Source organism: Trachemys scripta, chromosome 5 (assembly GCF_013100865.1).
Source record: "Trachemys scripta elegans isolate TJP31775 chromosome 5, CAS_Tse_1.0, whole genome shotgun sequence".
In the NCBI taxonomy this organism is placed as follows: Eukaryota; Metazoa; Chordata; order Testudines; family Emydidae; genus Trachemys; species Trachemys scripta.
The window spans coordinates 106788358-106812545 of record NC_048302.1 but is presented as its reverse complement, the minus strand read 5'-3'; positions in this window follow the sequence as shown (position 1 = coordinate 106812545).

Sequence of the window (24188 nt, the reverse complement as noted above, 5' to 3'; positions counted from 1 at the left end):
TTTAACTAGAGTTGTGTGAATATTTTGTTCTGATAGTATTGTTAATTGGTAAAAGTACTCTTCCCCAGCCCAAGTTGTAATTCATTCCCCATTAATAAACAACCACCTGTTTTGAATTGCAATCTGTTTTTGCTTAATTTTCCTCCTTCACTCAAATACTGATTCAAACCTATATTGGTTTCGGACACTTAAGATCCAAAGTATGGACGGAAGCATCCTCCCTGGTCTGGTGTGCTTTTGGGGAAAAGACTGGAAGGTGGATGATCTGGTTGATATGGAAAATGGAGAATACTTTAGGTAGAAACTTGGAATGTGGCTGCAAAGATACTTTTTTTCCTAAAAGAAAAATGTAAAATGGGGGAAAGGGGAGAGATCAGTCATTAACACCCCTAGCTCTCTGACTTTTTGGGCAGAGATGATGACCACTAAAAAGGCAATTTTCATAGACAAGTGTAGCAAAGAATACTTGGCTAATGGCTCAACAGGAAGCTTCATTAAAAAATTGAGGCTGAAGCTCAAATCCCACACAGAGATGGACTCTCATCTGTGAAAAAAGGTTAATCAACCCCTTACTGAATCTGCAAGTTGTGGAGTGGGAAAACACTCAGAATCCCTTTATCCAAGGGACTGATCGAACCCTCCTCTCTCAAGCAGAATTTTTTGCACTTTCTGTTGAGGATGGTGGCAAAAATTTTCACTTCTGGAAAACCCCAGGCTAGTAAAATATGTTTCAGAAGCAGACTGTCCCAATTCCCACACACAATCTTGGGAGAAGTTCCCGCTCAACTTGTCAGTGTTTTAAGTGCTTGGAAGGTAAGAGGTTGAGATGAGGATGTGTCTGTTCCATAGCATTATTGCTTCAGCACAAAGAGAAGGGCATCTTGCCTCCCTTGGTGATTTATATAAAACATGCAGGCAATGTTGTCTGTCATGACTGATGGATTGACCTCTGATTAAGGAAAGGAAGGGGATACAGGCATTCCTGACTGCTCTTAGATACAGGAGACTGATATGGAGAAGAGACTCCTGAACGGACGATTTGCTTTGAAGGGTGTCTGTCCCAAGATGTGCTCCCCATCCCATGAAGGATGCATCTGAAGTTATTGTGATGGTAGGGAAAGGCCGAGTAAAGGAAAGTCTGTACAAACTTTGGATGGATCCTTACACCAATTGAGGGAAACCCAGCACCCGATGAGGAACAGACACCAGTTTGTTGAGACTGTTCGGAGTGTAGACTATTCTGAGCCATCCATAAAAGCAATGAAGATGCAACCTGGTCTTGTGCCACAAAATTGCAAAATGCCATATGACCTAGCAGTTGGAAACAAATTTCTTGCTGTTATTGGAGGACTTATTTGAATCTTGGAAATGAGGTTTGCCAGTGCCATAAACCTGTCTGCTGGAAGGTAAGCTCTGCATGCAGTACAGAGGTCAGAGTTTGCTAAATTTAGTTGGTGTTGGTCCTGCTTTGAGCAGGGGGGTTGGACTAGATGACCTCCTGAGGTCTCTTCTAACCCAAATCTTCTATGATTCTATGAAATGGTCTTGGTGGGTTCATGAGAGCCTCGTACATTGGTAAGGTCACTCGACTGGATGTTGTGGGGAGACTGTCTAAAAGTTTATTCTGAGACTCTTCAACCTCCTCCCTGGGGATATGGAGTGAGTGTGCAATTAGTTTCATCAGCTTATGAAACTTTAAAATCAGTATAAGAAAGTAGGGGAGACATCACAGCCTAATTTGGAGAGGATGAGGAGATGTTAATGGTATTAGCCTCTTGCTCCCCAAAGATTTCTCTTGGGCTTAAGGTTATTAAGGAGTGAAATATGGGGCAGAAGACTGTTTTCCAGGATGTCCTCAAGTGTAAACAAAATTGTTGAGCGTAGGCAGCCCATGACTCCCAGTATGACAACTGAAGAGGACCATAAGGGGGAGCGGAGGGGGCATCCAGTGCCACTCATACTAGGTCGGGTGAGAGGGAACTTGATATTGCCTCACCTTCAGAGCATCTTTCTTGGTGTAGGTATCAGAAGAGGTGTCTCTATGATAAGGTATTCCTGCACAGAAATCTGTGAGTCTGAAGAGGTGTCTTCAGCATAGTCCAAGGGAGGAGCAGACAGTTGAGGTGATGACAGTTGTCTGCCTCATCCTGAATGTACCAGAGAACTAGGGGCTACCAGGAAAGGATAAGCTCTCTGTGACTGAGCGGATCCTGGTACCAAGAGTCTTTTGGTTCCAATTAATAAAGATGACTCTGGCTTGTCTGAGGCAAACTATAGAGAATCTATATTCCTGGAGTACAGGGTGAATTTGTGCTGAAACTATATGAGACTGCACAGTGTTTGGCAGAGGTACCAGGGATGCTGCTTGCTTTGGTAGGACCAGTCTAATAGTATGTGATGCCAACTTAGATACCAAGGGTAGCTGTGACCGAAGCTCAGTAGATAGCACCAACTTCTTGGATGGTAGAGTCTCTAGAATCTCTGCTAATTCAATCATGCTTAGATGGTACTGAGGACAATATGCTTGGTATCATGGGTCTTCAAAGAACTTGAAGTCTTTGAGAATGAACTCCTAGTATTGGGAAGCCTGGAGCCTTAGCAGTACCCTTTCTGCTGTCTTTGAAACAGTTGATTTCTGAGGTGACAGACTTTTTTGAATCAGGCTCTCTATGAGGAGATCTGGTATGCCTCCCTCTTCTTAGAAGCCCTATTGATACCTTCTGTGTTTTTATCCCACGAAGATCTTGTGGATGAGCAGGGTACGAAGGTTGACAGGGCATTATGCTCACTCAGAGGCCAATGTACCAGGGGGTGGATTATCTTGTGATTTTCATCTCCAAAACTGCCAAACTATTTACAATTTACAGTGAGCTGGTGTACAAACTATACACAGGGACCAGTTTGTACATTAACATCTACCATGATTTCAGAATTATGCTTACCAAGCACTAAAGAGTCAGAAAATGTTGCTGAGTGTACATCAGAGGCTGCCACCATCCATCTCCCTGATTAGCTTGTCGCATACTATGGTCAACCTCAGACTGGCTCCCCAATGCAGTGGCAATGCAAATTGATTCTTGAAAGTGTTCTCTGAAAATACCACAAGATATTCACAGACCATGAGTATGAGCAAACACATAGGTTTTTTAAATATCATGCAATGAGATCATCAGGATGGCAGCATAAGTGGTAAGATTGAGAAGCCTCATGGCTTTGGGAGCACAGTAGCAACACTGGAACTACACTTCAGTTTAAAGATTAACTATGACCCGCATCAAAAGTACCTGCCTATTTAGTCCATTAAGTCACTTTTCATATGCTTCTCGAGAATGCTGACTCTTAGTAGGTCTGAGTTACCCTAACTTAAGGTTATTTACCTTTCTGTTCAGTGATCAGGACACAGAATACAAACTCAGGGCCAAACACTGCTCACCTTAATCAAGAATCCACTGCCTTTGATGAATCTAGTCATGAGAGAGTAAGATAAGCAAGATTAGGCCTCCTGTGTCAGTATATTTTCACATAGCCTTTTGCTTAGTTAGCGTTCTATAACTCAGCTCTTCAACCACTCTCAAAATTCCTCATTCACTCTTGTAATGATCCACTACGTTCATGGATCTTCTAATTTAATATCTTATAATAAACTAATACAAATCTCCCTTTTAGAAGAGTTGACTGGGGAATACAAACATATTTCAGAGGGTCTATTCAGATTTCTAAGACACCTGAAATCTTTCAAATATCTTCTGCTTTCTGATTCAGAGAGATGTTTAGTTTTCTCCAGTGGCAGGCTCATGAGATGTACAGCTGGGAACAATAGATGAAAAAAACGGGAGAGGCAAAATTCCAGTGTGATTAAAAATGTAAAGACTGGTTTGCATTGCATTCTTGTTCACTCGTGTATTTTTATGTGTTCGGCTGAAGCATCCTAGATAATGAAGCTCAAAATTTAGATGAATTAAAAATGAGAGTATCTATTATTCTGCTGTTTCCTCAGTGCAGCTTTGCAAGAGACCCAGTGTGAAATCCTGGCCCCATTGAAGTCAATGAGAGTTTAACCATTGGCTATTAGGCTTGAGATGGAGGCTATTGGGAAAAAAAAAATCAAAGTAACTAAAGAAAGTAAAAACAAACAAACTTGGGAACAAGAGTATCCAATTATTTTATTGGAACAGGATTTATTTTTACCTACTATTTCCTCCTTACACTCTACACAGACTGCAGTAATTAGAAAAACAGTTGTTACCCACTACAGTGTCCTTAACACATAATGGAAAAGAACACATTTATAGTCATCCATCAATGCAGTATCATCTCTCTCAAAATTGACCTTTTGTTTTATTGTCTCCCAGCACCGTGTGACTTAGCTTTACTGTAAATTGCAGCAAGGGAGATTGAGGTTAGACATTAGGAAAAACTTCCTGTCAGAGTAGTTAAGCAATGGAACAAATTATCTAGGAAGGTTGTGGAATTGCTATCATTGGAGATTTTTAAGAACAGATTAGGCAAACAGCTGTCAGGGTTGGTGATAATATTTAGTCCTGCCTCAGTGCACGAGACTGGACTAGATAACCTATTAAGGTCCTTTTTTCAGTCCTACATTGCTTTGATTCTAAGTCCACTGATCCACCAGTACAAAGATCACACATAGGAACTCAGGAGAGGTGGACAGATGACCACGCTGGCATGGACGGAACCATAAGTGCTGGAGCACACATTGGCAGTCCCCCTATCAGCTCCCCCCATCCACTAGTGCCTCTCCCCCCGCCCCCACCAGCGGGCCCCAATGCTGTTTTGCAGCATGCAGGAGGCTGGGAGGGAGGGGGAAGAAATGAGGACAAAGCACACTTGGGGGAGGAGGCAGAACTGGGTGGGAAGTGGAGGGGCAGGAAGAGCTGGGGCAGCGGTAGGGCCTTGGGGGAAGGGGTGGAGTGGGGGCAGGGCCTGGGGCAGAGCTGGGGGTTCGAACACCCCCCAGCACTTTGAAAAGTCGGCACCTGTGGAGGGAACCCTTTTATATTAAGGGACAACTGGAATATGTTGACCCACTCTTGCAATTTGTCTTAGTAGTTATTTTGTTACCAAAAAAAAACCACACTGAATTTAATGGAGAGTTCTGCTTAAAAATCAGTGACATAATATGGCTCATGGAGAGTGGAAAGCCAGATTCTATTACCCTCAGCTTTCTCCAGTAACTTACTTTATTCTTCCAAGGTAGTATATGTAGAACCTTGTTTCTCCTGACTCTTCTTACATTTCTCAAGCCACTTTCCCTTTTTAGAGATCACAGATATTCTCCATAGGCCCATTTTTGTGTGTGGTTAGTTGGAATGGCAGCCAAACCCAATAGATGCCTGTGCATAGAATTGCTATATTTCTCTCTACACATGCCATTGGTGTATATGGTCCTAAAGGAAAACCAGAAGACCTGAGGCCACATGGATCCTGGATTATGCTATGGCTCACACCCACAAAAGTATTTAGGCTCCATCAAAGATTTCAGTGTACATTAGGAGCCTTCATACCTTTGTTGATGTGGACCCATTTTTATATATATGCCATTATTATAAAAGCCATATCAGTGATTTGGTTTTCAGTCTTCTTGTTCATATTTCCTCAGATAGTTCAGTTAGCAATTCTGCTTGCATAGTTTATCTGATTCTTTTCCCCACCTTTACCGACTGAAGTCGCAAGAACTCTATACAAGCATCTCTCCTTAATTCCTCTATGTTTGGCACTGACAGGTGTTTTCATTTAGGAGCCTCTCTTGGGCACCAACATCTAAAAATACTTTTAGAACATTTGTTGTGGCTTGCCATAGCAATGCATGCTGTATAACTATTTAACCTGAAAATTTCAATTGTGTATGGTTTTGGAAAGAAAGAGGGAGCGAGGAGGCAGGATTATTTTTATATTTCTTTCTGTTGGGTTTTATGTACAGTCTTTTGCTATAATGTTATGTGTGGGTAAGAATAACTTACAATACAAAATTATTAGGGCTGTCAAGCAGTTAAAAAATTAATCATGATTAATGGCACTGTTAATAACAAATTACCATTTATTTAAATATATTTGGATGTTTTTCTACATTTTTAAATATATCGATTTCAGTTACAACACTGAATACAAAGTGTACCATACTCACTTTATATTATTTTTATTACAAATATTTGCACTGTAAAAATGATAAGAAATAATATTTTTTAATTCACCTCATACAAATACTGTGGTGCAATCTCTTTATTGTGAAAGTGCAACTTACAAATGTAGATTTGTAAGCTAAAGATTCACATATTCCTTCATGCTTCAACCACCATTCCAGAGGACATGCAGCCATGCTGATGATGGGTTCTGCTCCATAACGATCCAAATCAGTGCGGACAGACGCACGTTCATTTTCATCATCTGAGTCAGATGCCACCAACAGAAGATTGATTTTCCTTTTTGGTGGTTCAAGTTCTGTAGTCTCCACATTGGAGTGTTGCTCTTTTAAGACTTTTGAAAGCATGCTCGACACTTCATTCCTCCCAGATTTTGGAAGGTACTTCAGATTCTTGAACCTTGGGTTGAGTGCTGTAGCTATCTTTAGAAATCTCACATTGGTCCCTTCTTTGCATTTTGTCAAATCTGCGGTGAAAGTGTTCTTAAAACGAACATGTGCTGGGTCATCATCTGAGATTGCTAGAACATAGAATATATGGCAGAATTTGGGTAAAACAGAGCAGAAGACATACAATTCTCCCCTAAGGAGTTAAGTCACAAATCTAATTAATGTGTTTTTTTTAACGAGCGATATCAGCATGGAAGCATTTCCTCTGGAATGGTGGCTGAAGAATGTTCAGCATATCTGGCATGTAAATACCTTGTAATGCCAGCTATAAAAGTACCATGCAACCGCCAGTTCTCACTTTCAGCTGACATTGTAAATAAGAAGCGGGCAGCATTATGTCCCGTAAATGTAAACAAACTTGATTATCTTAGCAATTGGTTGAATAAAAAGTAGGACTGAATGGACTTGTAGGCGCTACAGTTTTACATTGTTTTGGTTTTTGAGTGCAGTTATGTAATAAAAAAAAATCTACATTTGTAAATTGCACTTTCACAACGAAGAGATTGCACTACAGTACTTGTATGAGGTGAATTGAAAAATACAATTTCTTATCATTTTTACAGTGCAAATATTTGTAATAAAGATAATATAAAGTGAGCACAGTACACTTTATTCTGTGTTGCAATTGAAATCGATATATTTAAAAATGTAGAAAAACGTCCAAACATATTTAATAAATTTCAGTTGGTATTCTACTGTTTAACAATGTGATTAAAACTGTGATTAATAGTGGTTAATTTTTTTAAATCATGATTAATTTTTTTAGTTAATCGCATGAGTTAACTGCGATTAATCAACAGCCCTAAAAATTATTTACTACCCATTCTGAGGAACAAGTCATTCTTTCAATCAAATCATGAGATGAGGTCTTTTTATTATTTCTACAGTGTTAGCATCCAAAGACTCCAGTAAGGAACTAGGGCCCTACTGTACTGGATACTGTACAATCAATTTCCCCAAAGACAGATTTTGATGATACACAACAGATGATAAACTGGGAGGTGGGAAGACAAAGGAACAACATCTTGACAGTTGTGTTTGCATCAATAAGTATTATCTACATACCAAGAACATGGCCTGATGGCAGTCTGTACACTTCACAGCAAGCGAAATTCACAGCTGTTTTGACAACTACAGGAAATCTCTAGTAGCAGTGAATTCCCAGAGCCCCCATGCTCAGGGCAGGCCTGGAATCTGAAGTGATCCCTCAATGGGTTTTGTCATTTTTTGCATAAAGGTTCCAATTAGCCTTTTAAAATTAAACTGAACAGAGCATGTGAGTCTATATTCAGATTGTAAATCCTTTGGGGGTAGGAAAGACAGTTACCTTTTCCGTAACAGGTGTTCTTTGAGATGTGTTGCTCATGTCTATTCCATAGTAGGTGTGCGTGCTTGCCACATGCACCAGTGCCAGAAGTTTTTCCCCTAGTAGTATCCGTAGGGGGGGGGGAGCACCCCCCGCGAACCCTGGAGTGGCGCCTGTCTGGCGCGGTATAAGGGAAGCTGCGCACTCCCCCAACCCTCAGTTCCTCCTTGCTAGACAACTCCGGCAGCTGGGAAGGAGGGCGGGATGCGGAATAGACATGATGAAGACCAGTTACAGAAAATGTAACTAACTGTCTTTTCTTCTTCGAGTGATTGCTCACGTGTATTCCACAGTAGGTGATTACAAGCTGTATCTGCTGGAGGTGGGTAGGAGTTCACAAGTTTGTGGGACAGAGTACCACCCTGCCGAACACAGTGTCATCCCTGGTTTGGGAGATGATCGCATAGTGCGAGGTGAATATGTGAACCAAAGACCACGTGGTGGCCCTACAAATGTCCTGAATAGGGAGGTGGGCCACAAAGGCAGCTGACTAGGCCTGCGCCCATGTCAAGTGTGCCTTAACAATAGGCGGTGGGGGAACACCCACCAGCTCATAACAGGAGTGGATGCATGAAGTGATCCAGGTGGACAGCCGCTGAGTGGAAATCGGCTGGCCTCTTGCGCGCTCAGCTGAGGCAACAGACAACTGCGAGGACTTTCTGAACAACTTGGTTCACTTGAGGTAGAAAGCCAGAGCCCGCCTCACATCAAGCATGTGGAGGCAGTGTTCCTCATTAGTTGCATTAGGCAGTTTGTTAGTTGCCTCATTAGTTTGGGGCAAAGGACTGGTAGAAAAATGTCCTGACCCATGTGGTAGGCAGAGACCACCTTCGGGAGGAACGCGGCATGTGGGCGGAGCTGGACCTTTTCCTTATGAAACACAGTATACGGTGGCTCGGAGATCAGAGCCCTGAGCACCGAGACCCATCTGGCTGACGTGATAGCAACCAGGAAGGCCACCTTCCATGAGAGGTGATGCCAGAAGCACTTGGCCAGCGGCTCAAACGTGGGCCCCGTAAGCCGAGCCAGCACCAGATTCAGGTCCCACTGCAGGACCAGGGGCTTAGAATATGGGTAAAGCTGGTCCAAACCCTTAAGGAACTGGCTGGTCATAGCATGGGAGAACACCGTGTGGCCTTGCACCAGGGGATGGAAAGCTGATATGGCTGCCAGATGCACCCTGACCGACGAGAGTGCCAGGCCCTGGGCCCTCAGGTGGATTAAGTAATTGAGGATAAGCTGGATCGGGGCAGCCGTTGGGGATACACCTTGGTCCATCGCCCACGTAGCAAAACAAGACTACTTCGCCATGTAGGAGTGGCGAGTGGAGGACGGTCTACTCTCAAGGAGGACGCACTGAACCGGAGCTGAACGTGTCCTCTCCTTGCCACCTAGCCACTGAGCATCCACACCGTGAGGTGAAGAGCTGCCAGGTTGGGGTGGAGGAGACAGCCCCGGTCCTGTGAGAGCAGATCTGGGCAGAGCGGCAACGGCCATGGCGGAGCCACCGCCAGGCCCAAGAGGGTCCCATGCCTGGGCCACGCCGGGGCAATAAGGAGGACCTTGGCCTCGTCCGTCTTTATTTTCTCTAGGACCCTGCTGATCAGCGTGAAGGGGGAAAGGCATTTAGGAGGTGGCCTGACCAGGGCAGGATAAAGGCATCGGAGATAGCGCCCCTCCCCAGGCTCCCCCCTGCCGCAGAACCGGGGGCATCATCAGTTCTGTCGGGTGGCGACTAGGTCCACCTGGGGAATTCCCCGCCTCTGGAAAAGCTGGAGGGCCACTTCCGGGTGTAGGGACCACTTGTGCTGAGAGGAAAATCCCTACTCAAGTGATCCGCCCTCACATTCTTGGTGCCCAATAGGTGAAAGGCTTTTAGGCTGTGTTGTCCGTGAGAACCTTAACTACCTTGCCCTTCTGGTGCCAACGGAAGGCCGTACATGCCAGCCGCACCACCCTGAGTTCCTTGATGTTTGTGTGAAGGGTCAGGTCTTGCGGAGAACACAGGCCTTGGGTCTGAAAATTCCCCACATGGGCTCCCCAGCCCAGGTCTGATGCATTGGACACCAGCTCCATGGACGGGGCCCTGTCCCTGAACTGGACCCCTTAGAGCATGTTGCTCGGTGTGTACCACCACCATTGGGAGGCAGCCACCGAGGTCGGCACAGTGAGGACCTTGTCCAACCTGTCCATGGCTTGGGAGAACCGCGAGGCCAGCCAGAGTTGTAGTTACCTTTATGTATCAATAAGTTGTAATTACTCATCCTGAGTCTGGCATGGTGGACCACATACGTACATGCCGACATGTGACCTAGCAGCTGCAGGCAGGACCTGGCTGTCGTCACTGGAAGTCCCAGACTTCCCTTGATGCCGTTGCGAAGAGGGAATCTTTCCAGTCCTCTTGGCCTGCCCCGTGGAAGGGGAGCGGTGCCGGCTACTCGAAGGTACAGGAGGGTCTCCGCGCAGCGACACCACAGTGCCAGGTACCAGATCGGAGTGGCGTGCGGGTTCGAGGCCAGCACCGACTCCATCAGAATGGCCCAGAGTCTAAAGTCCCTTTCTTTTTTAGTCCAGGACTTGAATGACTTGCAAATCTTACATCTTTCGTTGATATGGGTTTCTTCCAAACAGCGCAGACAGTCTGTGTGCAAGTCACTCCTTGGCATAGAATGCCTACAGGAGCCGCACGACTTAAATCCCGGGGCACGGGGCATGCCCCGGTCCAGGGTCACTAACTAAACTTCACTGAAAGCTAAACTGACTACAGGTACTACTGAACGAACAGTTCTGGGGACAAGCTGCAGCTGAGCAGTTCTGACGCACCTTCACTGGCGACAAGGAACTGAGGGTGGGGGGAGCGTGCAGCTCTCCTTATACCGTGCCAGGCAGGCGCCACTCCAGGGGTCACTCCCCCCCTACAGGTACTGCTAGGGGAAAAACTTCTGGCACCGTTGCACGTGGTGAGCACGCACACCTACTGTGGAATACACATGAGCAATCACTCGAAGAACTGTGAACTATTCTGTTTGTACAGTGCCCAGCACAGTGGGGCCCTTGGTTGGCCCATAGGCACTACCATAATAAACACAATGAACAACAACATGGGGAGCAATTCTGCAATTAGATTTATAGATTCCATGGCCAGAAGGGACCATCTAATCTAACCTCTTGCATAAGACCGGTCATAGAACTTTCTCAGTTCCTAGAACATATATTTTAGAAAAACATCCAATCTTGAGTTAAAAATGGTCAGTGAAGGAGTATCCACCATGACCCTCGGTAAATTGTTCCATTGCTTAATTACCCTCACTGTCAAAAGTTTACGCCCCATTTCCAGTCTGATTTTATCTAGCTTCAATTTACAGCATTGGATCATGTTATACCTTTCTCTGCAGAGAGAGCCCATAATTAAATATTTTCTCCATGTAGATACTTATAGAATGTAAGAAAGTCACCCCTTAGCTTAACAAAAAAAAAAAAAACAAAAAAAAAAAGGTTAACTAGATTGAACTTGGAGTTGGTCATTATAAGACACGTTTTCTAATCCTTTAATCATTCCCATGGCTCTTTTTTGAACCCTCTCCAATTTATCAACATCCTTCTTTGATTTTGGGCACCAGAACTGGATAAAGGATTCCAGTAGCAGTCACACCAGTCCCAAATACAGAAATAAAATAACCTCTCAACACCTCCTAAAGATTCCCCTGTTTATGCATCCCAGGATCGCATTATATCTTTTGGCCACAGCATCACAATGGGAGGTCATGTTCAGCCAATTATCCACCATGACCCCCAAATCTTTCAGAGTCACTGCTTACCCAAGGTATAGTCCCCCATCCTATAAGTATGGCCTACATTGCCCCTAGATATAAATACTCTTTGCTTGTGCTCAGTTTACCAAGTGATCCAGATCACTCTGAATCAGTGACCTGTCCTCTTCATTATTTACCACTCCCCCCAAATTTGTGTCATCTGCAAACTTACTGGGTGATTTTATAAACATTTAATAAAAACGTGAAATACCATTGGGCCAAGAACCAATCCCTGCAGGACCCCACTGGAGATTCTCTTATTGACAATTCTCCCTTTACAATTAAATGTTTAGACCTATAGTTAGCCATCTTTTAATCCATCTGCGCCACATTAATTTTATATCATTCTAGTTTTTTTTTTTTTTTAAATCAAAATGTCATGTGGTCTAATGCCTTGCAGAAGTCTAAATATATTACATCAACACTATTACCTTTATCAACCAAACTTGTAATCTCATTTAAAAAAAGATATCAAGTGAGTTTGGTAGGATCTATTTTCCATAAACATGTTGATTTGCATTAATTACATTACCGTATTTTAGTTCTTTATTAATTGAATCCTATACATCAGCCATTCCATTATCTTGCCCAGGATCCATGTTAGGCTGACTGACCTATAGCCAGGTCATTCTGCTAACCCTTTTTAAAAATGGACACATTAGCTTTCTTCCAGTCTTCTGGAACATCCCCAGTGCTCCAAGACATACTGAAAATCAGCATTAACAATCCAGTGAGCTCCTCAGACAGCTTTTCTAAAACTCTTGGATGTAAATCTGGACCCAATTATTTAAAAATATCTCATTTACTGTTTAATGTCCTCCAGAGATACTAGTAGGATGGAAAGAGATGTAGTCATATTATATGATAAACATCTGTTTTTTCCCCCAGATACAGTCAGAAATATTTATTGAACATTCTGCCTTTTCTGAATTATCATTGATAACTCTACCATTTCCATTTGGTAATGGACCAATATCATTGTCGGAAATCCTTTTGTACCTAATATATTTTAAAAAACACCTTGGTGTTCTTAACACTGCTGGCCATAGATTTCTCCTTGTATCCCTTTGCTTTCCCTATCAATTTTCTACAGTTCCTAACTTCTGATTTATATTCATTACTATCAACTTCTCATTTTTTCCATGTTATATATTATTTTTATTTTTCATAGCTGCCTTTACTTCCCCTCTAAACCAGTCATTTTTTAAACTATTTCCCCCCCTCAATTATGGAACTGTGGCTTTTTGGGCATCTAGTAAGGTGTTCTTAAACAACTCACAATCATTATTCACATTTTTCTAATTAAATTCTTCTTCCCAACTGATTTAGCTCATAATTGTTTTCAGCATTCTGAAATTGGCCCTATTAAAACACCAAGTATGTTACTGGTCTGGACTTTATTCTGCTTGCACATTATAGATGTGATCAAGTCATGACCACTTGTACCTAAACTACCATTAACTTTTAGTTCTCGAGAAGGATGGACAACATAATTTAATAGGATTTTTTAATTTTCTTCTTACTATCTGTCAGTGAAGTTACCCTGCCATTCCCTTGACACAGGAGTAGGGAGGCAAGGCTCAAGTTGACAGTTGTGGGAAAGAAATGAAAATTAGCTGGAAATACATGGGAAGTTTATGGAGGCCTCTTAGACAACTCTTCAAATTTCTGATAAACTGATTATGATATTGCTCACCTCTGTTTAGTAGGATTCCATTATCCTCACTCTAGGGAACAGCTGCTTCTATATCCCATGCAATCTCTTGGCCTTTCAGAACAGTTTAAAATTGAGATAGCTGCACTCATTTTGGTAATGTCTATGAAAGTTATTTGACTTGTGCTGTCTTGATGAAATGAAACATCTTGCACCAGGTGTTTATTTTTTTGTTTGGCTTAATGAATGCAGCTGAAGGAACAGATTCATATGTTAGAAAAGCCTGAAAAGCAGCATCTTGGGAAGCAAACAACTTGGATTTGTGCTGTTAAGACAGGAGAGATACTTGACATATGTATTGACAAACTTGCTGAGTTAACAGCTGCTCTCTGTAAACTTTATGGGAAAAACAAAACAGAGGCCTCTCCAAGTTGAAGATAAGCCTGTATGATGACAAGGAGAAAAAAAAACTCCATCAGCATTAGGATCATGTTAATTATGGTATTCTAAGACTAGATTTTTGGGAACATGGATATCCCTTTGGATAGCTTCAGTCATTAATTAATATTATTTCACATCTTTCATCTTATTTCTCAGTGACAGCACTGAGGCTGCTTTCTTCAGCTTCCAGACAAGAACTTCAAAACCAGGCCACTAAGGACTGAACTATCCCCAGCAAACTTTTAACAATTAAAAACCTAGCATTGTCAAAATTTCTTTACAAGTCTGGATGTTCTGAGGACACCAGAGCTCAAAGCAGCTGTATCTTTGTCATTTTAACATCTTTCTTATCACTGAAAGACATTAGAATTTCTCCCTCTCTACAATACAGCTAAGTTGTTCAAGGCAGGATCCCACCAGGTTTCCCCCTATATTTTTGGTTGGGTTTGCTGCCTGTTTGATGGAAACATAGTTCTTTACATCCATCCAATGAACATACAATTTACCTCTGGTGTTTCTTGTGCTTTCCTTATAGGAGAATTCTTTATGCAATAATATTACACCAAAGGTAGATATTTTGCAATAAATACTAATCTAATGATCAAGGACTTCACATAGACCTTTACGGGCAACCACAAAAAGGGCCACTGAAGCAGCATGAGTTCAATAGCTGTGATGAAGGGGACATCAAGAAAGCATAAAAGGCTGATATGGGGGATGGAAAAAAGCCTCTCCATCAAAGTTGTGGAAGCTAAGGCAGCTCATTCTGTGCAATTCCCCCACACCTCTTCCTTGCATTGCCATGAACTTTAACGAATGAAACATGCCATGCTGAAGTGGTACATAATGCTGAAAGTCACTTGATGAAAACAATTTGCATAAAAGATCAGAAAATCTTAAGAACAAAACACTTGTCAAAATAGAAATGCCAAGTTCACTTTATTCTTTTTCTAGTTAAATTAGAGATGTTGATGAGTGACCTGAAAACTACTGAACCACACAGTGTCAGAAATTCATTAGAAAACATATTCCAGCCGCAGAGTTACCCGGTTTGCCCTATTTTAGACTGCCAGATTTCTTTATCCAATCTGAAAGTAAGCATTTCCCTTCAAAATTTCAAGCAGAGGATAGCTCAATTTAATGGATTTTTAGGTTAAAAAGAGCCAATTAGTCAAAGGTTGGACATATTTCTTCCCATCTGCAATGTGCATCCAGCATTATTCCCTGGTTATCTAAAAGTCTATTTTCTGAAGATCTGAGGGGTCTCAAACCATTTGGTTTAAAGAGCGTTATACTGAATTATACATAGAATCAGAACAAAAACTTATGAGGAGATTTTCAGTGGCAGGTAGGTATGTAAAGATACAGATAGGTGCCTAGTGGGATTTTCAAAAGGTTAGGCACCTATTTTTATCTTTAGATGCCTAAATACCTTTGAAAAAATCTGTCTTTTAGTGACAAGATTGAGTAGCGTCTACAATGCCAAAATGTATAATATTAATAATTAAAGACTTGTAAACTGATCTGTATTTTAAAACAAATGTTAGCTAAAAATGATCATTTGATCTATATAAATTATTTAAATCCACAGAAAATGATAAGGTAGCTGTTTACTGTTTTCTATTTATTTCACATTATGTTGAACCTTAGTGATCACTCAAGGCAAGAATAGACAACAAGCTTTTGGGAATAATGTAGGAAACTGAAGAGAGTCCTGCTGTGGACTCATGAGTCTTAGGACCAGATTCTCATTTACACTAAGACCCCTTTATGCTGCTCTGGTAGTGTAAGGAGATTAGGTGCAAGATATATTTACATCCACTTTCGGGCCCCTTTACCCCACCAAAGCAGTGTAAAGAAGCCTTAGTGTAAATGAGAATTGGGCCCTTAGTGCAAAGGCGACAATGTTCAAGAAGTCTCTTTCAGTTCTAAGTGTTTATGTATATTACACACACACACAGTCAACTTTTGAAACCTTTATTTCCATTTAGTAACCTACTACACACACAGTCCTATGGTCTTACAGTGTGAATAGGGCTAGCCCAAAATGATGGGTCAAAGTCTTGATTTTCTTTGGTGAATTTGTTTTGTCAGTGATTTTTGTCCATTTTCTGCTGTCATCAAATAGAGAGACTAGAACACTCTTCCTTTCTCCAGTCAGACCTGTTGCTTTGAAACTAGATAGGTTTTTGCTTCCATACTGGGCAGAGATGACCTTTTAACTATTCAATTGCATGAGCAGTAATTTCAATGCTGTTCTAGCCCATCAGTTACACATAAAATATGGTTCTACTCTAAAACTTAGAAAAGTAGCACCTTCTTATCTGCGTGGATTAAAGCATATATATCATAATGGCTTGATCCTATTAACCATTATACATGCTCACAACATGCACTTGTGGTTTGAATGTCAGAGGATGCTGAGCATTCACCTTTCTTGTTTCAGTCAATAGAAACTGCATATGTGCCTAGCATTTCTAAATGTTATGTCATTAGTGACTAAAATAACAATAGCTATGGTGTGCTGTATGTCCGATTTGGACACTGTGCTTGCCCAATACTCCTAAATGTTGCCAGGGCCCCCAAGTCCCTAGACACAGAGGCCTCCATCCCTCAACCATGTGGTCATCAACCATGAGGCAGAGCAAAGGCAAGTCTCTGGATACTGCACCCCTGCAATCCCTCAGAACCTTGGACTCTGATCTGAATGATGAGCTGCTCATTTGTGACTGTTAGAAGGAAAGACACTGGAAAGGATGCCGGAGATAGCTATACAGACCGAGAATGATTGGGGAGGATGGTAGAAGGAGGATGTAGTTATATAATACACACAAATAATAATATTACAGAGACAAGTTGTAAAACAATGGAGATTTGGCAAGGGTTAGGCAGGAGCACTAAATGTCCTGGAGGAACAATTGGTCCTGGGGGAGAAGAAAAAGACAATTAAAGGGTTTTGAGCAATACGATGATTCTTATAAACAAAGTTTAGATAATGCTCTGGCGGGAAACAGGACAGGGTAAATGTGGACAAGGAAAAAAAATGTATATGCATACACATGCATGATATATTGAGAAATGGGCAGAACATAGCTAGGTAACTATTACATATGTTTAGGGTGTCCTTGGTCTTCCCTCCCTTATCTTGACTTTTGGATTGGAAACTCTTGGAAGTAGGTCCTTGTTCCTTTTATGTAAAGAGCCTGGCAGATTTTGAGATGCTGAAAACTAAAGAATGATTTGGGGACTTTCTACAGTAGGAACAAACTGGAGTGACACTATCCAGTTTCTTTATCTGCTTCCTTCATGGTTACAGAGCTGATACAAATAACTACCATACTACCACTCACCTGGCAGGATGTATTGAAGTCATGGAACCCAATTGTTCAGTGACATATCCACCTGTAGCCATTTAAAACAATCAAATAAAATAACACAAGTCTAGGAACATCTACCACAAAATGTTTTCTTCGGTTAAGCCAAGTCATATCAAGGTGGCCTAGAGGCCTTTGTACACAAGGTTTTAAGAAGACTTTTGGACTGTTCATTTTTACATCTCTCTTTTTCCTGTATCTGCCTAATCAGTACAATATAAAACTTCAAAGATATTCATCTACTAGCTGCAAATTTCTCAGCAATCTGTTCTTGCTTTAATGTCTTCATGGAATGCTTGAGGCAAGTTCACCTTACAGTTCACCTTGTAAAGATGTTTACAACTTTATCAGGAAGAGTTAGTCTTCAGCTGTGTTATTGCTCTAAATAAACACTGCACTCAGATGGGCAATTCTCGGTCTTGTTCTTGCTGTTGTTAGACCACCACCCCAGTGGGGTTCCAGGCCACTCTGGTTCCAGGCCACTCTGGTAGCTTATGACTCAACCCTCTGACCAAGTCACAACAGAAGTTCAACCCTTCACCTTCTGTGGAAGAAGAGTCCAAAGTCACAGTCCCAAGGCAAACACAAAATAAAGGTGTTTTTATTCCTGGGGTTACTTCTCTGCTCCTCTGAGGTTATTTCAATTTTTCATTTAAAAGGCAGCCATTTATCATGGGAATGTGTGCATGCACACGGGAGGGGGAATTTTCCAGCTAACAGGATATTCAAATATTAAAATGATCCCCACATTTTAATTTGTTTACTTCTCTCTACATTCACCTCTGTTTTCTGCAATCTTCACATCCAAACACATAAATCAAAGACAGATCTAAGGCCCAGCAAATTAAAAAAGCAGCATCATTAAGGAGCAACCTACAATGTTATTTGGGCTCAAATCTTGTGTTGCCTGTAAAAAATGACACTTCTTTTTTATTTTAAGGCCTGAATCCTGCATTGGAACTCACTCACATGGATCCCTGCAAATGTGAGGAATCCTATCCGCTTAACTGGATTCTATATGAGCGCGAGGGTCAGTGCTAGTGGATCCCAATAGAGGATATGGGCCTAGTGGATTGTCCAATTTGCCCACTGATCACTGTGTGAAAAGATGCTACAAGGCAGAAGTGGCTTCAGGAAGGGACAGGGTCCTAAAACTAGAGCTGCTTTCAAAGTAAGTAATAAAAATTGAAAACTTCAGTAAAAACAGTAACTTCTATATCTAGACAGTATTTTTTTCTCCTGGTCTGTACCTCTGATTGTTAATTGTGGCTGCTTTCTCATTGTCCCATTTTAGCAAGTAAAGTTAATCAACTCTTGAATAAAGTTTGACCAAACATTATCTATGGTTCTATCCTAATGGGATTCTCTCTCTCTCTCCCTCTCCATATGTCCCAAATAGCACTTGAACAATTTTCTGTTTATTTTTCTGTGCTGACGCCATCCTGCAGACTCTCAACATTCTGGTAGAATTTCACACACAACTTTTTCGTTTCTTAAGATAAAGTAAATGTCTTTTTCAAAGCCTAATATTCCACTTAAAAAAAAAAAAAGCCTTCCAGCTGCAAAAATGTTTTTGGTTTTATTCCCACACAGCATAAGTTAGTGCATTCCTCAATTTCAGTATGATTTCTCACATGGACTTGATGCCGGCTCAACTTTGTCAAAGTGTCAGAGCAATCTGGCCAATGTTTAGATCATAATCATCATCATCATTTTTGTCTTTTTGTAAGTGTATGAAGCCAATTGAAGGAGTCTGAGGGATTTAGAGATTTTTCTGACACCAGGCTGTGGTTCCATGCTGTGATTTTTTTTAAATCCCAAATAAAAAATGGGCTATCATCTGGAGGGTGGTAGCATGCATCAGCTCACTTTCAGTGATTTCTTTTCCTTCCATCACACGTAGTTGTGGAAACACAGATGCCTGGGTCATTCAAAACATGACAAAAGCTCTAAAAAAACATTAGAAACAATCTTGCATTAAGAAAAAGACAGACCAAGTGTCTCAAATAGATTGTTTCTTTCTCTAATTTTTGATTTTATTTCCTTACTAGTAAGCATGATAGTGTTCTCCATGACTCCAGATAGTAGTTTAGTAATAAATGTACCACTACAACACAGGCAGGATGAGACTCTCTCAGAAATGGTTTAGGGCCAGATTTTATGAATATAATAATTTTTTTCCTAGGATCTTATTTATTAATAGAAAATACAAATGAAGAACCTACTACATCCTTGCCAATACATGTCTTCCACAGGATGAGGGAGAGAGGAGTTATAGATGAAACACTAGTAATCTTTATATTTCTGTCATACATAAATCTTGAAATAATTGCTCTCTGGTTAAAAGTAACTTGATCCCAGAAGACGCTGGGTACAGGCCACTTCCACTAAAGTCCCAAATGAGAGAGAAAAAGAAATAACTAATTCATAAATTTTACCAATTATAAAGCAATTTTCATCCATACACCTCAAAACAAAGAGCAAAGGCTGAGTTCATATAACAAGACAATGGCAGAGCTAGGAAGAGGAACTGAACCTAGGTCTCTTGTCTCCTAGTTCGATCTCTGTAGTATCTACTTCCTCCCATGTGGCAATTGAGCTTCTCAGGATCAGTCCTGAGGTAGGACTAACTGGAAAACTGAAATTGTCTATGTTCAGCTGATTTTTAATGATCCATGTGCAAATGGATTAGCGTCTAGATACCATGGTAACTGGCACTCTATAAATATGGATATACATTTTAAAGTATCTTAAAGCACGAACAATTTTGCTCCTTAGTCTGTCTGCTATTATTTTAATGTGGACACACTCTGTATGGAGATACCAAGAACTACTCACCATTCATTCACAGCACTTGGTACCTCTGAGTTCATTAGTATTTTATAAAGGCCAAGAAAGAACTCCTTGGGGATACCACGCAAATAGATAAATTATAGCATGTGTGTTACTTTAGTCCTCAGAAAAGACTAAAATAGCTATCACATGGCAAGAATTCACAGGCATATTAAGCAAAATTATTGAGTTACTACTTAAACAGATTCAATGTTATTTAATTTTTTTTTAAAGTATTATTGTTTATATTAAGGTAGCACACACAGGCTTCAAACAAGGTCAGGGCCCCATCTTACTAGGCACTTTATAAACACACAGTCCCTGCTCCAAAGAACTTACAATCTAAATAGGCAAGACAGAATGAGAGAAAGGAATATTAGCATGTCCATTACGACTTTCCAGACATATTACTTCAGAGTCACAGATTAAAAGCCAAATAAACATTAAATCAAAACTATATGTCCAATACTATCTCAAGAGGATTTTTTGAGGGAGAGCTATTCCTGCAGTCTTCAGTACAATGGGACTGTGCATTTCAGTTTAAATATATTTTTAAGACCTTTATGTATATTGGGTTTGGTATTCTGAAGCAGTTCATTCAAAACTTTTGTTTTTGACCAGAAGATATGTTAAAGTAAATATTCTGTAAAGTAGAAATATATTAGAGTATAAACAAAAACACTTATTTATCTGGGAATGAAATGTGGTATTCTACAGATCAGCCAGGTTTGTTTCCTAAACTAAACATGATTTTATTGGGTAGTGTGTTTTATTGTAATAAACAAACCAAAAATATATATTGGACCTAGTTTACAACCCTGGTTTTGTTTTAGCAAAAGAGGCGTACATTTAAAAAATAAAAGAACAAGTTAGTACTTATGTATCTCAATATTAATCTATATATAACATTTTACAAATAAAGGGTCACCTTAGTTTGAGTAGTACTTTATTCCACAAGAAATCCCACTGAAATTTATGGGGCTATTTATGGAGTAAAGAATACCCAAAGTGAATACAGGTGGCTCAAAACAAAGATAATGCAGGTTCAGGGCCAAGCTGGTAACACCAATGAAAATAGAAGTGCCCTTAAAATACTGCCAAAGAAGAGTAAACACAAATGTGTATAGCTTTTCATTTGGTTTGTGTGTGTATAATTTGAGAAGAACATGTAGTCAGAGCAAAGGATTAGGTGAGCCTGGAGGGTTGTTAGGTTCTAGTCCTAAGTGAAGCACTGAATCACTATGACACATTGTGCAATTCACTTGGCATATAATTCCTTATGTTCAGTAATACATGGAACTTCAAAAATTTCCATTAAGCATCCAGAAGTTCATACATTACAAAGCTTAGGCTTGGAAACCAGGCCAGAAATACTTCAAGGTTTCAAACACATCCTGGTTTGAGGCTGTATGGAAAATACTGTCAGAGGAGCCTCTTGAGCAATTCCTCTTCTGGTTGGAACTACAATGCACTGAGTAGGTCTGCTGGAAAAACAACAACTCTGTTTTGGGAAAAAAATGAGATTATGCCATTTGTTTTTAATCCAATGCAGAATGAAAATGGAACTACACAAAAAGACATGAGAGCAAGACCTACACCAGAACAGCCAGGTGGTTAGAGCACTTACTTGGAATAGTGGAGACCCAAGTTCAAGTTCTGCTGTACCTGATCCAGAGCACAGACTAGAACCTGGATCTCTCATGTCCCAGGTGTTTGTCCTATCCAATGGGCCATAGAATCAGTCTCTCTTGCTGGCCTACTTAATATTTAATTATTTATACAGAGTGAAATAGCACCAACAAAAGAAGCAGTGCAATACTGATGCTATAGCCCAGGGGTTAAAAGTACATAAGAACAGAACACAAGAACGGGTCAGATCAAAGGCTCATCTAGCCCAGTAGCCTGTCTTCCGACAGTGGCCAATGCCAGGTTCCCCAGAAGGAATGAACAGAACAGGTAATCGTCAAGTGATCCATGCCGTCGCCCATTCCCAGCTTCTGGCAAACACAGGCTAGGGACACCATCCCTGCCTATCCTGTCTAATAGTCATTGATGGACCTATCCTCCATGAATTTAGCTAATTCTTTTTTGAATCCTGTTATAGTCAAGTACATGCCTGGGGCAGTGGAAGACTCAGGTTCAAGTCCCTACTGCAAATCAGGCAGAGGACCTGAACCAAGGTCTTTCACATCACACGTGGAAGACGTAAAATATTCTATGCACCTGGGAGGATGTATTTTGGGCTACAATCTATGTATAAGTAACCACATAGTATTTATTGCTGCTACCCAGGGTTGTAGGATCGTTTGATAGAAGTTAATATGTGCTGCAGAACAGTTTAATGAAAAGATAAATACTGCTTTTCAAGTTTTAACTCAGAACATCTTTGCTTGTATGGCTGCCTGAAACTGAAATCTTATTTGAATTCATTTAGTAAAAATCCCATGGCAGTGGGAGCAAAACAGAAGGCAGGCATCACTTGCAACTCCACCATCAAATCTGAGTTCTCTCTCTCAAGGAGGGATTCAATTGGTTATGTATGCAAAATATATTATCCTCCCCACATTTACAGCACTTTGAGTAAATGAATGGATTTTCTGATAATTTACAACTAAATACATTACGTTAGAAGTTAAAATTTTTAGCAGCCCGTGTTAGACTTTTGGGGGAGGAGAGGTATGAAATGATCTTACTAATAGAATAACTCAGACCATTCAAACTTACCATATAGTTTTCAGACATCCAGATAAAGGACTCCATTAGTGGGGAAGGAGGGCAAGTCACAGGATCCATGTGGACAAAGCATTTTGAAGAACTCCAGTTAGTTAATGTAAGGTAAGTAACCTCTCTTTTTTTGAGCATGCGTCCACATGGATGGCAGTGTATGTGGCTGGCTAGCAGCTACCTCTCAAGAAGGTAAGTGATAGGAGTCCTCTCTAAATAATTGTAGGACAGCCCAGTCAAACTGGGCATCCAATCTAGATGCAGCTACAATGGTGTAGTGATTGGTCAACATATGAACAAAACTCCAAATAGCTGCTCCACAAATCTAAGAAACAAGGACTCCACTACAACAAGCTACAGATGTTACCTGAGTCCTAACAGAATGTGCTCTAACTCAAGAGGGGAGGGATAGTTTGTTCAATGCATAAGACGCTTTAATATGTTAGGTTATGTCTACACTACCGGGGTAAGTTGTGAATAACGTAGCTGGAGTTGACGTACCTTAGATTGAGTTACCCCGGGGTATACACCATGGGGGGTAGACAGGAGAAAATCTCCCGTCCACTTACTTTACTCTTCTCGTCAGAGGTAAAGTACAGGGGTTGACTGGAGAGTGATCTACAGTTGATCTGGCGGGTCTTTACTAGACCCGCAAAATTGACTGCTGGTGGATCGATCTCAGAGCATCGATCCCTGCTGTAGTGTAGACCTGCCTTAGAAACTCACTTCGAGAGCTTCTGGAACAAACAGCCCTTCCATTGGATACATTACTAAATGCTAAAAAACAAAATAATGGCGGGTGGGAGAGAAGAGGAGAAAACAAAATCCACCATCACAGGTGATTTGTTCCAGAAAGGTAAAAGGATATAGCTCTAAGAACATTTTAGTCTCTGCAGGAGAGTCATAAAGCTTGGAAATAGATCCTGGTAAGTGTATAAATTGATTTAAATGAAAAGTAAAACAATTTTCAGTAAAAATTTCAGGTGTGGCCTAGGGTAATTGTCCTTATGGAATACAGCATATGGGAAGCCCGCTCTCAAAGCCTGTGTTTCACTCAGTCTGCAAGCTGAAGTCATAGCCAATTAAAAGTGCTGTCTTTGGAGAGATATAATGAACATGACAACATAGGTTCAAAGGGACGGCCCACTGACAGCAGCAGTACCAGGTAGGAAAAGCTCTTATACTAGTAGAAATACGAGCCACCTTTAATAGAAATCTGAATATTGTGTTTGTGTGGAGTGGTGGTGGTGGGAGGGAACAGAATGGCCCCCACCTTGCAGATGATATGCAGAAAGTGGCCAAATAAGCTCTAATAGAACTGACAGACTCCCTAGTGTTTCAGAATTCAAGGTAAGTGAGATAAAAGACTCCAAAG